This window comes from Cibotium barometz, chromosome 13, assembly GCF_041138505.1.
Source record: "Cibotium barometz isolate CiBa-2024 chromosome 13, ASM4113850v1, whole genome shotgun sequence".
Classification (NCBI taxonomy): Eukaryota; Viridiplantae; Streptophyta; class Polypodiopsida; order Cyatheales; family Cibotiaceae; genus Cibotium; species Cibotium barometz.
Genome location: NC_141058.1, coordinates 29,790,040 through 29,803,975, shown reverse-complemented (window position 1 = coordinate 29,803,975; position 13,936 = coordinate 29,790,040).

Here is a 13,936-nt window from a genome sequence, read left to right as displayed (position 1 = left end):
TCGCAACAACAAAGAGGGACATCACATGCGTGCATACCTCAAGAAAACCCCCTATATATGATTCTCATAAGATGATAACACCCCCTATTTAAGCTTATAAGGATACCTTTAAAAATGACTATGTCACCCCCTTCCTTATATCTATGTTTTTTCTCTAGCATTTACACACCCCCTCTCCTTATATTAAAGTATATTACTTTGAACCTTATTAAGATAACATAAGTACTTTGAACCTTATTAAGCAAACATAAGTACTTCATGCATGCTACCAAGAAATAGATGTTAAGTACTAGCAAATCATCATTGTAAGTCACCACACAACCTACTTGAATCATTATTGAAGCATGTTGTGATCATTTCTTGATATCATTAGATCATTACCATATATGCACCGTGAAAGTAAGTACTACCAAGGCCCCCTCCCCCTAACTTAAATTTAAGATTTAGGATTCACCTAAATACATGGCCTTACCCCTCCCTTATAAGCTTATGCCTCATTTCAAAAAACCCCTCTTGTACACTCACGTGAAATCATTAGTTTTCAAAGAGTGAATCCCCTGGGATTAAGTCATTAGAATTTTCATTCTGTTGTTAATTAGGGTTCATCCTCCATAGGATTATATTAACTTAATTAGTGTGATTAGGGTTATCTTACATAGCCTTTGATTAGAGTTTCATAATTTCATCATGGTATCAGAGCCTCCCTCTCTCCCTTGGGCTTCTTCTAATCACTCTATTTAGTTTACCTCAACTCATTAATGTGTTTAAGTCACTAATCATTCACTTATCTTAATCTTATCCTCTCATCCCCCTTGTGGCTCAAATTTGTGAGACTCAATTCTCACTCCACAGGCCACCATTGCCTCTTAAAATTTTGGAAGATCTTTCCCACACCTAGGTGCCTCATCTTATGAAAAAAGAAAGAAAAAAAGAAAAAAAAACCATAAAATAATAAATTTATTTATAAAAAAAGGAGAAAAAAAAACAATTTTTGTGTTTGTATTTTGAATCCATTGTTCATTTTTTAAATTTCTGTAAAATTTTGCATAATTAAAGTAGCTTGCATATTTTATTTTTATTTTTTTAGAATTTTTGTAATTGCGTGCATAATTAGTAGATTCATATTTTGTGTAATTAGTACGAAATTTATTAGTATTTAAAAAAAACAAAAAGAAAACAACCAAGGAGAAGAAAACAAAAGAAAACAAAAGAAAAGAAATAGAAATTTAAAAAAAAGTTTCTATAAATTATGTGTTTTTTTTAGGAGTCCATATTCTTTGCATATTTTGTAATTTTTCATTTTTTTAATTTTTTGCATAATTAGGGTAACTTGCTTTGTTTTAAAATTTTTGTAATTTTGTGCATAATTAGTATTTTTTTAGCGTGATTCATATTTTTTGTAATTAGGAAAAGAAAAAAAAATTAAAAAAATATATATATAATAAAAAATAGGATAGATAGTTACACCACCCATACTCATTTTAGTTGCCTTCACAAAAAAAAAAGACAAAACAAAAAAAAAACAAGAAAACACATAAAAAACCAAAAAAAAATTGACCTTATGCACTTGCGGTCGGGACGTCTTATAGATTCTGCTATAGGGCCTAGGGCACCTTCTAGAGTACCTACGCAGGAAAGTGGGACCCAATCGGTAGGAAATTTGGCAGATATTGCTGAAACCCTTTTCGAATCCCAATCCGATACCCTTTCCTCCAGAACAACTAGCTCATTGTCCATGGACAATCTTGGGCCGTCAAATAGTCATTCCGTAGCCCCAAATAGGACACCCGCAAGATCTTTTAATCCATTTGAAGCCGACACCATGGGGTTAACACTCAATGTGAGACTCCAATATGTCTACACAAATGCTCAAGGAGCTGAGATCTTTAGGGATCCACAACAACGGTATCTTGTTAAGATCGCAGACATTTTCTCAGAACTTGATAGAGCACCTCTAGTCAATGACCAGGATAACATGTACATGGGTGGAGATGGTGTTCGCTACGAAGTCACCTACCATCCAGAAAATGTAGACAAATTAGGGGAGCTCTATAAAACCGAGTTCTTTGACTTATCGAAGCTTTCCAACGCAAGGGAGTCTAGAGATGATTGGCTCATTGAGCCGGACATGCCTGGACCCTCCAATGCCCAGTCCTCAAAGCCATCCATTGATGATTTACTTCTTGTAGATCTAAATTTGGAAAGGGATAGGAAAGGCAAGAGCAAAATGGATCAGGGGGCTGAGAACCAATGGGAGTTTGTACGACAAATTCGAGTGACAAAGTTCTTACAGGATGACCCACTTCAAGAGGTCTATAAGGACTCTTTAGAGGGATATTATGCCACAACTAAATTGCCGGAGCTAGATCTTCCTCTAGCACTGGTGGTGGTAGTTGAGAAGCTTGCAGGACACATGAACCGAATAATTGATAAATGGGCCAATGAATACCGAACCTTAGATTGGAAAGAGATTCGGGAGCTCACGTGGAAAGGACAACCATTATTCATGGAAGTGTTCTCAACAAATACAGCCAAACCAGGAGAGACAGTCTTTCTTGGAGAAACTGTTTCTCCTCCCCCCTACGAGAGTTCACTAGAGAGGGACCCTCAACATCAAAGTGGACCACTGCTAGTAGTCCAACTCTAGCACCAAGATATAGTCCTACACCAAATGTGCGACCACCGGTCACACCACAACAACATCTTTCTCACTATGACAATCGGAGGGTAGGGGAGCCAACTCGGCCTCCCATAAATGCACCTCCTGAAATGCAGGTGACAAGATCTTTGGAGGGGTTTGGTGAGGCTAGTAATAGGGGCCCTACACCAATTTGGGATGCAGGTGGACCATCTTACCAAAGAGAGGAACAATTCCCACTGAGAGTGAGAGGCCGTAGGCCCTATGATGAGTATTCAAGACAAGTAAGGCCATCAACTCTTCAGAAACTGGTAAAGAAGTATGAAGGGCGGGAGATCCATACGACCATGTAGCAGCATTTAGGCCAGCAGTTCGAGCTGAGCAAGTGGCTGACAAGCATACTCAAATTGAAGGATTTGGACTCACTCTTGAGGGAAAAGCCCTTGCTTGGTTTCAAGCATTAGAGGCTTCAGACAAATCTTCTTTACAAGTTTTGAAAGAGAGATTCATTGCTGCTTTTTCCTTGATGGGAATTCAACATGACACGGCAGCACACATCTACTCTTTCAAGCAAGGCGAGAATGAGAGTGTTAGAGACTGTGTAAATAGAATGAAGCAGTACATTAATCGTTGCCCAGAAGATGAGAAGCCCGCCCAAAGTCGATTAATTTCTCTCTTCTTAAAAGAACTAAAAAATTCAACACTGCATACACATCTCTATGCGAAGAAGCACACCAATTTCAATGAGTGTTGCCATGATGCTATGGATTTCACCGATAACTTAAAATTCCAAGATGGTTCTGGCCCAGAGGTGAAAACTAGAGATCAGTGGGGTGATGACCAAAGTTCAGGGTCTAGCGCGCTAGTAAATCCAGACCAGATAGCTAACCTAGTACTAAGGAGATTGGGACAGACCTATCGTCCACCCATGCAGCCACAACAACAGCAGCAGAGAATGAGGAGTGTACTTCCTACAGGTCCTCATCTTTGTGGAGCATGTGGCGGTAACCACAAAACAGAGGAATGTAATACCTTTTCTCCTCTAGTCACAAACCAACCCACAAAGAAGTGGTGCCAAGCCTGTGCTTGGAACTTTACCCATACCACACAGGAATGTACTCGCATTGCAAGAATGAGACAGGAGCATGAGCAGCCAAGGGATGGAGTGGCTCCACAAATGTATCAATAGTATACTAATTTTGAACGTAAGCTACCGATGGCACAAGAGCAAGCACGACCTGTTCTTGGTGCCCAACCTCCTGCTCCTGGGACTGCTCCTGTGAGGGTTGTTGACTACGACAATTCAAATATGTGTAGAGACTTGGTAAACCCAGGCTATGTGGAGGAGGAATATGCATCATATTCATCCAAAGAAAATCTCTTTGAAAGTCCCGCATACCCAAGCCCAGCACTTGGACACTCAACCAGGGGAACAAAACTCTTTAATGTTGCTAGGCGGCTACCAACCTAGGACTCCAGGCCCCTCAGGTCAATGGCAGCAAAGGAAAGTAGAAGCCAAACTAATGGGCCCTTGTTATGAGTGCGGAGAACCCCATTGGGCTCGTGATTGTCCACATCGCTCAAGGCAAGCATCTCGATCCAATACAACAGTACAACAGTTTCCACCAATTGAAAGATATTGTCTAGGGTGTTGTGTAGAACACTTCCCAAAAGATTGTTTGCTGAAACCACATGAGGAAGGCACCTCTCAACCAAAGGTCTCACTCAACCTTGTAGGGGCAGTTCCATCACCACCTTCTTCTGAGAATGAGGATGTCGTGCCACTTAGAGTCATGACTAGATCACAGACACGAAATGCCGAAATACAGATTGATGAGACACCTCGAACTAGGGATGCAAAGGCAAATCTAGTGGACAATAGAAAAAAAACCACTAGGAGGAAGAAGAACCGAAACAAGCAAACTAAAAGTGCATCCACTAGTTCTCAAGAAGCCTCTAAACAAAACATGAGGGATAAAACTTTTACATCCCAAGAAGTGCATGAGGAGCATCAACCTCAACCTGGGCCTAGTGCTAAACAAGATGAGACTAGTACGACTGAGGATAGTTCTGGGGGTTCTGTTTTTGTGGATAAAGTGAATGAGACTCTAGATGCCATCATTGATGCTCATAGAAGTCGCATTGCAGCTTTATCTGAGCTACCCAAGAAGCTTCAAGAATACCCAAACCCTCGTGAGGAGAAGATCAATCTAGCTGTACATCAGCAACTCATTAGGGAAGCTCAGTCAATACTTGAGGGTCCACCACCACCTATTCCTTGGGGCCCAACCTCTCTTAAGCCAACATTAGAAACCATACCAGAAGTGTCATCAAGTTGGGAAATGAAAAGTGAGCTCATTTCACAAGCTCATAGCGAAAGGTCTGCACCAATTGACACCCAATTGAAAGGAGGTATTCTGCCACCACCTAGCCTTGTCTTCCCATGCAATGATGAAGTTATTGATGCTAATGAGGACATGGCAAATGAGATGTGGGCCGCAGTTCATGAGAAAGTTAATGAGAACATGTCCTCTATTAGTTCGCCTCCATTCTCTAAGGTGGATTTTACCAGGGGCACAGAAAACAGCTTTGGACGCCCAAGCATCTAGGAGGAAGTTCAAACAATTGTTTCTCCTAGAAGTAAGCATACAATGAAAACCTTACCATCATATCTGGGAGAATATGAGAACTGTTTCCAAACCTTGAGGATACCCTCCATGCATAAAAGGTTCACAAAGGAGAAGGATATGAGTATCGTGCAAGCTATTTTGTCAGCACCAGTGGCTTGTACCTTACCATTGCTTGATTTGATAAAAATTCGACCTGAGTTGTGGAATGATATTGCCACATGTTTGTCAGAGCAGGTATTGCTACAAAAGGGTCACCATGAGTGTACTATACACCCTGAGACAAAGCATGTTATGCCAGTTCCTATCAACAAAGTAGGAAAATTTTGTGAGGACGATCAGGGAAATGCTACCCTCCCATTAGAAGTGCGAAAAGTAGTTTCAACTGCAATACTTGATAGTGGTGCAGGAGTGGGCATTGTGACAAGGTCCATTTGGGAAAAGTGGGGCAAACCAGCTATTAGGAGTACCAGGATGCGCTTGCAGCTAGCAGATGGAAGCTTAGAACATCCCCTTGGGTTACTTGAGAACATATTGGTCACCACATGTGGGATTGAATATGAGCACACCTTTGCAGTAGTGGATTTTGGAAAGCATCCAAACTATGAAGTGATATTGGGTAGACCATTCATGCGACAATTTCAAATGATTCAAGATTGGGGATACAATTATTTGTACCTCCGACATGATTCTATCATCACAAGGGTCAACCTAAGGAATCACTCATATCGTGATGTAACAAGGTCTCCAATAGATGAGTTTGATTCTGCTTCATCTGAGGGCTCAAGAGTTACATTGTCAGATGGGCGAGAAGATCTGTGGATGTGTGGAGCCTCATGTAGGGGTTTCAACACTGAGAGACTTAAGGGTAATCGAAGTGTATCAGATGAGGCATACATTCCACAACCCTTCCCTGAGCATTTAATTGATCCACTAGAATGGAGTCATGTCCTTGCAACATTATCGACATGTGCTTTACCGAAGCCAATTCAATTTTGTGACTCAGATGGATATGATATTATTCCTATATGAATGGTACAACCACGTGCCCTTCTACATGATTTGTACTATAGGGATACATCCACAATAGCTCTGCATGTCGAGGAAGTCTCAGTGGAGGATTTAACACTCGAATTTGCTTCTAATGATGTTGATAAGGAAGATGGCTGGGTCTCTGATTTTGATAATAATGTGATAATCCCTGAGGATGAGTTAGGAAAGGCACGCCTACTCTTGAGAGGAAGGGAGGTTCAAGTAGAGATCCCTCGAAGCCGACCTAAACGTAAATGTTGTAAGAGCCATAAGAGAATCAGTAGACAAGATGAGCGGGAACAACGTGAGAGACTACAAAAAGAAAAGGAGGAGTCTAAGAGTGAAAACTCTCGACCACCACCTCACTTCTCAGGAAAGAACGGATATCTATACTATGTCCAAGCACAAGATAGTATCAAAGACCAAGTAAAACGATCAGATGGATTCCAAGCAGGGGAAAAGCTAACAACTGTTAGCAAAAATCGTAAAAAAACGAAGAAACAAAAACCAAAACTCAAATCTAAAACCGATTTAAAAGAGAGTGTCGGAAGTGCAAAGACAACGGTTGAATAGAAAAATCTGATGCAAGATGGCAAAGGAGAGCTCAAAACCGCATGGTCTTCAATGAGTGAAGACTCAAGTGGACAAGAACAAGGTCTCAATGTTCCTCCCAATTTCACACAATACACTCTTCAAGATCGGAAGATTGTTCTTCAACAGCCCATGCGACAAAAACCAAGCATGCCAGGGGTTTCATATGATGGTCCAGAAGATGCAAAAAAGATTGATATTGCTAAGCCAAGAGAAGAGCCTCGCTATGTGTGGATTGCCACAGACTTGTCCTTAGATGAGGAGAAGTTATTAATACAAACAATAAAGGAGTATCGCGATGTTTTTGCTTGGAGTTATAAAGACCTCAAAGGAGTTGATCCAAGCATATGTCAACATACAATTCCATTGCGAGAGGATGCAAAGCCTTCCAAGCAACGTCCTTATACTTACAATGAGAATTTTTCACAGAAGATAAAGGAAGAAATAGACAAGCTCTTAGAGGCAGAATTTATCTATGAGATTGAACACACTGAATGGGTCTCCCCTATTGTAGTGGTGCCCAAGAAAAATGGAAAACTTCGAGTATGTGTAAACCTCAAGAAGGTAAATGTAGCTACTGTGCGTGATCATTACCCACTTCCAATCACGGATCATGTTCTGGAACGAGTTGCAGGGAAAAAAGCATATAGTTTCTTGGATGGATTCTCCGGTTACAATCAAGTGTCAATTGATCCAAAGGATCAACACAAGACAGCCTTTGCTACTGAAGATGGCATCTTTGCCTATCGTGTTATGCCATTTGGTCTAACAAATGCACCAGCAACCTTTCAGCGGTTAATGAGTCATGTATTCAAGGAGTACCTTAGGCAATTTCTTGAGATCTTTATGGATGATTTATGTGTTCACTCACAAGAGCGTGATGATCATATAGAACACCTCAGACTTGTGTTTCAAAAGTGTCAACTTTATCGTATATGCTTGAATCCTGACAAGTGCAAATTCATGGTAAGACAAGGGAAAATTTTGGGCCATATTGTTTCTCGCAATGGGATTTCAACAGATATGGATAAAATTGATGTCATTGTCTCATTACCTCGGCCTATCAACCCTAAAGGGGTACAAACATTCATGGGACGTTGTGGCTATTACCGTAGATTCATCTACGGTACACTGTCCTAGCCAGACCATTATATGCTCTTCTTGTAAAGTTTAATTGGACTGATGAGTGTGAGGAATCCTTTGAAAAGTTGAAGCAAGCATTAGTGACTGCACCCATCTTCCGGGCACCAGATTGGAACCAAATCTTTCATGTCCATATTGATGCTTCAAACTTTGCAATTGGATGTATTTTGGCTCAATCGGGAGAACATAATAAGGATTTCCCAATCTCATATGCTAGTCGACAGTTGAACAATGCTGAGAAGAATTACACCACAACAGAAAGAGAAGGATTGTCCATGATATATGCAGTGAAAAAGTTTCGCCATTACCTTTTGGCAAACAAATTCATATTTTTTGTGGACCATCAAGCATTGCTATATTTGGTAAATAAGCCTTGTGCAACTGGAAGGATTGTGAGGTGGTTTATCATCCTTCTTGAGTTTGATTTTGAAGTGGCAGTTCGAAAAGGAACAACTCATCTAAGGGCAGATCATTTGTCTCGAATCACCTCTGGCAAAGCTCCTGTGGGTGTGGATGATGATATGTTAGATTCAACACTTTTCCTTGTAGAGATAGCTCCTAGATGATTTGAATCCATTTTAGAAATTTTGACAAGTGGACAGATACAACTAGCGGGTCCTAATGTGGACCTATGGCGACCATTCAAGTTAATCTCAGGGAGATTATATCGTCAGGGTAATGATGGAGTGTTGAGGCTTGTACCTAACCCCGACCAATATGAGGAGATCTTGGAATGGGCACACGCAGGTATCGATGGAATCCATGCATCAGCTCTACTACTTGTGTGCGACGTATATCTCAGGATGGGCAATGGTGGCCTACCATGCATGCAGATGCTGAAACATTTGTTCGTAACTGTGCTTCATGTCAAATTCAACAGCCAATTCATAATGTCACATTATTCCAAATTTCAACTACACCAAGTTGGAGTAAGTATATTGTGGACTATCTTCAGCATGGTCATACGGATCAAAAAATTCCTAAACATCGAAAGCATGCTATTAAAGTTGAAGCGGCAAACTATATGCTGATAGAGGGCCAACTCTACAAGAGGGGCAAGGATGGCAACTTACGCATGTGTGTATGTGAAGCTGACTACTTAATAATCTTGACTCACGCACATGCAGGTGTTGGGGGTGGACACTTTCCGGGCAATACCACAGCTAAGTTGATTAAGTGGTCTGGGCTTTGGTGGCCAACCTTACAAATGGATGCCGAAGAATATGTGAAATGTTGTGATGATTGTTAAAGGACCAAACCTCCCATCACAACGGACAATATGCCATTGCGGCCTATGTTAAGCACACGTGCTTTTGCAAAATGGGGTATTGATTTTGTCGGTCCCATTAAACCTCCAGCTCGTCACACGCATGCGGAATATATTATAGTCGCAACAGACTATTTGACCAAATGGGTAGAGGCAAAGGCTACAGTCAAAAATGATGCCAGAACCACAGCCAAGTTCTTGTATGAGTACATGTTTACACGCTATGGCGTACCCATTGAAATCGTTAGTGATCAAGGTGTGCACTTTGTAAATGAAGTCATAGAATTTTTGCTTCAAGAATTTATGGTAATTCACACGCGTTCTGCACCCTATCATCCCCAGACCAATGGACAAGCTGAGAGTACTAACAAGATTCTCTGTACAGCACTCACAAAGATTGTTGAGGGACATAGGACTGATTGGGAGAAAAAGTTACACTCAGTTCTTTGGGCATATAGGACAGCCTATAAAACATCTGTGGGCACAAACCCATTTGAGCTTGCTTTTGGATTAGACGCGATTCTTCCCATTGAATTTCTTGTACCTACTCTACGAGTAGCTAAACAATTGGATTGGACTGGTCATGAGCTTTCACAACGCGTAGACGAATTGGAAAAGCTTGATGAGACCCGCTTATTGGCGGTAATGGGGATGTATGCTGAGAAGAGGAGACAAAAGCAATGGTATGATAGAAATGTAACAACTGGCCGATTCAAAAAAGGAGACCTTGTGCTCTTGTACACACTTAAGAAGCATAAGAGAAAGCTCAAAAAACGTGGCCTAGGACCGTTTGTGATTAATGAGCTTACTCCAAGTGGTGCAGTGCATTTAGAGACACTAGAAGGTGAGCAAATGCCTAACTTCATTAATCAAAGTCGTCTCAAGAAATACAATGAACCATTAACTGAAGCCATGCTTCAACAGATGCATGCTGCACAAACACGGAAAGAAGCACTTGACCTACTTAAACGTCAGGCTCAAGAGGAGGCTAAAGCTAGAGTTACAAAATCCAAGGAGCGTCGCAAAGCTTCTATGTTGGCCATACAGTTGGCTACTGATGAACCATATGTCGATCCATTCAATATTCAAGTGTGCCTCCATCTTCATGAGACTACCTACTTTGTCTCTGCCTTAATTGACTCTGGTGCAAATTATAATGTTCTCTCGTTTGACACATGGAAAGCCTTGGGTCAACCCACACTTGTACACATTCCTGTTGACTTACGAAGCTTCTCAGGTGAAGATAACCCTATAGAGGAAAAATGTGTCATTATGATGACCATTCAGGATCACCAGATGTCAGTGCCCTTTTATGTGGCACGTAAGTCCAAGGCAGTAGTAGAGGCTGTTCTCGGTCGATCGTGGTTAAATGCTACCAATTGCTCATTAGATTGGAAGAATAGACAATACAAGTTGCAAATTGATTCTGATTGCATCTTGGGATCTGCTGCTCCACGAGCTTTATCGTGTCAAAAGGGTAATGTTTCTACCTTACACAACCCACTCTCAAAATCTGCTCTTGAAGCTCCAAAACAAATGATGTGGATAATTGATGAGTACTCAAGTGAGGGCCATGGCTGGCATGTTCCAACTACTCTAGTTGCTGCTCAAAGAAGGCCAGGCAAGAAGGAATTATCAATTTGGCTACCCAAAGATGCGTACAAACTTGTACCATCTATTCCAATTGCTAAGCCTCCTAAAAAGCACATCATTTCCAAGCCTAAACCTCGGATTGTTACTCGATGGGTCCCAAAACATGTTCTTAAAGCACAAGGCTATTATGAGGGACCAACAGCGATTTGGCTTCCAAAATGCCATGGTTTGCTAGGGGTAAAAGAGTGTTTCAGAAAGATTCCAAAAGCCACCCTTGATTTTCCATATCAGTGGGTGCAAAAGAATTCAACACAAACTCTTCAAGATAGGATAGGTGGCTGTGATAGCACCTACAAATCTACTTGTGTTGATCTTCCTAAAACATGTATTGAAACACCGGTTGTCCCAATTTCTCCTTACTACCCAATTCCACCATCAACTTGTGTACCTGAGACAAGTCCAAATGAGTCTCATTTGAGCATAGATTCTAGCATTTCAATGCCTAAATCCTCTTATCTTGCTCAAATTCCAAGACAATTGCTAAAATTCCCACCTCTTAAAAAGGATATACCTAAAACCAAAGATAAGGCATTAACACTACAATTGAAGCTCTTTGGTAGATCAATGTTTGAATAATGTAGTTCCTTATGCCTTTAGAAGATGTGTTCTTTTTGAGATAATCTTGTTTTTTATTGGAATTGTAATGATGGATATGAGTGTTCTAAATTTCATTGTTCTACGTCCAGATAACTCCTGATGGATATTTGGCGAGATACATGTCCACCATGCATTGACCCTGATAGTACTCGACCTGATCATTGCGGGGGTTATAGTGCTCCTCCGTTTCAAACTCATTCTAGGTACTTCTATGCTCCCTTAGGTGAAAATTGCTGTGGGCATCACTTTGTCACGTTATTCTATCAACAGCATCACCCATTTCCACATTGTCAAGAGTGTGCACGACTCGTATTAGGAGAAGCTTCACATATTTGTTGGATATGCCGCTCTTACTTTAGACGGTATGGCACGGGCTTAATGAAGCAAATTGTGGGAATTACACCCCAACGCCATAATCTTCTTAATGTGAGAATACCAGAGAGGACCAAATCAGCGTAGATTACCTGAGGAGGCTCAAGCACAACAATGGAGGGATACAAGCTTAAATGACTTGCAATCATCGATCTTGCAAGCCCTCCTTCCCCAAGCCTCAACATGTCAATATTGGATCAATATGAGTACCTATATTGCGCAGTTCCAAAATCGAAATTGTCTGCTTAACCTTCCCATAGAACCAATGCCATATTTTAGTGAGGAAGCACTCCTTCCTCTACCACCTTCTCCAGAGGCCGGTTTTTGTGAGGGGTTATCCCTGCATCCTGAGGAAATTGATACCATCTTTCCAGCAGACATGGACACAGATCCATCACTAGCGCAAGGGTAAGCACATCGACTCCACAATAAGATCGACAAGCCAGGGCACTTTTCTCCCACTGGGTTTTTCCCCTCGGCTATATTCGGTGATTGGCACCAATAGCAAATTTTATTCTTTTCTTTTCTTTTCTTGTTTGTTAATAACCATTTTGCAGAGATCTCAGCTAAGCAAGAGCATCAAACACGCCCCAATAGTCCACCTACCGTGCACACAAATTAGGAAGGGGGGAGACATGCTACGCCTACAAAGACCAAGGAGGAGCAATCTACACAAAATCAGCAATGCATCAATGCAAACGAACAACATCAATGGGCACTACAACAGGTGTATTCAAATCATAATCTTTTGTTCTTTATGTGCTTTTATCTTTTGGATATATGGTTTGCATGTTCACACAATGTTGGCTGGTTTAAGTTTTTGATTAGTTGGTTAAAATATGGTGAGTGAATTCTAGATTCTTAGTGAACTTAGTAGAAGATATTTCTATTTAAAGACAGTGTAGGATATATACCAATGGAGTATGCCAAGTTCTTATGCTTTCAAGGTATATTAGTTATCCCTAGTGGTAGCTACCTCTTAGGTATGAGCTAGGTGCTAGGAGTAATAAAAATTTATGAAAATATACCCTAAAAATATATATATACAAAGTGAATTGAGACATGATGTGTCTACAGCCATGAGGAATGCTTGGTAGGACCTGGGGTTGTCTTAGCACCTTGGGGCCGATGCCTTGGTTTCCATGGGATGAACACTGACGTCTAAAAGCTTCAGAAAAAGACCTTCAAGGAATCTATCGCCTTGATAGATGTTGGTAGGACTCTGGGGTACATTATGGGCCCTCGAGACCGATGCCCTCATCTTCATGGGGTACTCCTTATGTCATAAAAGAAAGAAAAAGGGTCTGTCGCCCTTGAGATACTTAGTGGTTTTTAGATTCTCTTGGCGGAGGTCTCTTGGCCATTCCTTGGGTCTCATTGGGATGGAACCTTAATCTTTATCACCTTCTACACACACATCAAAAAAAAAAAAAAGAGAGTTCCAATCACCTTTGCTCATATTTAGGAGTAGGTTTGCCACTTAGGAATAACTTAAATACTTGTAGGACATTGAGACTGTGGTCATAACCTGTGGTGTGCAAGCACACTTGCCTTTGCATAGCACTATCTACCACTTGGTCTCACTTTGACTAGTCTTTACTCACCTATTTTAGTACTCTTTAAAACTTTAATCAGCCTTGCACTTGTATGCTCACGTGTGAAATTATCATTGCTGGTTTCTTTTCTTTTCTTTTCTTTTTTTTTCTCAATAAAAGGCATTACTTGTATCCATTGTTTTTTGCAGTTCGTGCTCCTACCGCGCTCGAGGACGTGCGCAAAATAGGAAGGGGGGAGTGTTGCATGATGAATGAAGATCAATGCAAGGATGCAACAAAAAAGACACTTAGGGCTCTTGTAAAGAATTCCAAGTTGTAGATGAATGTGGAAGAGGGCTTGATAATAATCCCACATGGGAACTTTTGGGAGTTCTAGAGTTTTTGTATAAAAGGTGGCCCATTTGAGAGCTAAAGAGGACTCTTTGGTCATTTGGTTGAGAGGCTCATAGAGAGAGCTTGC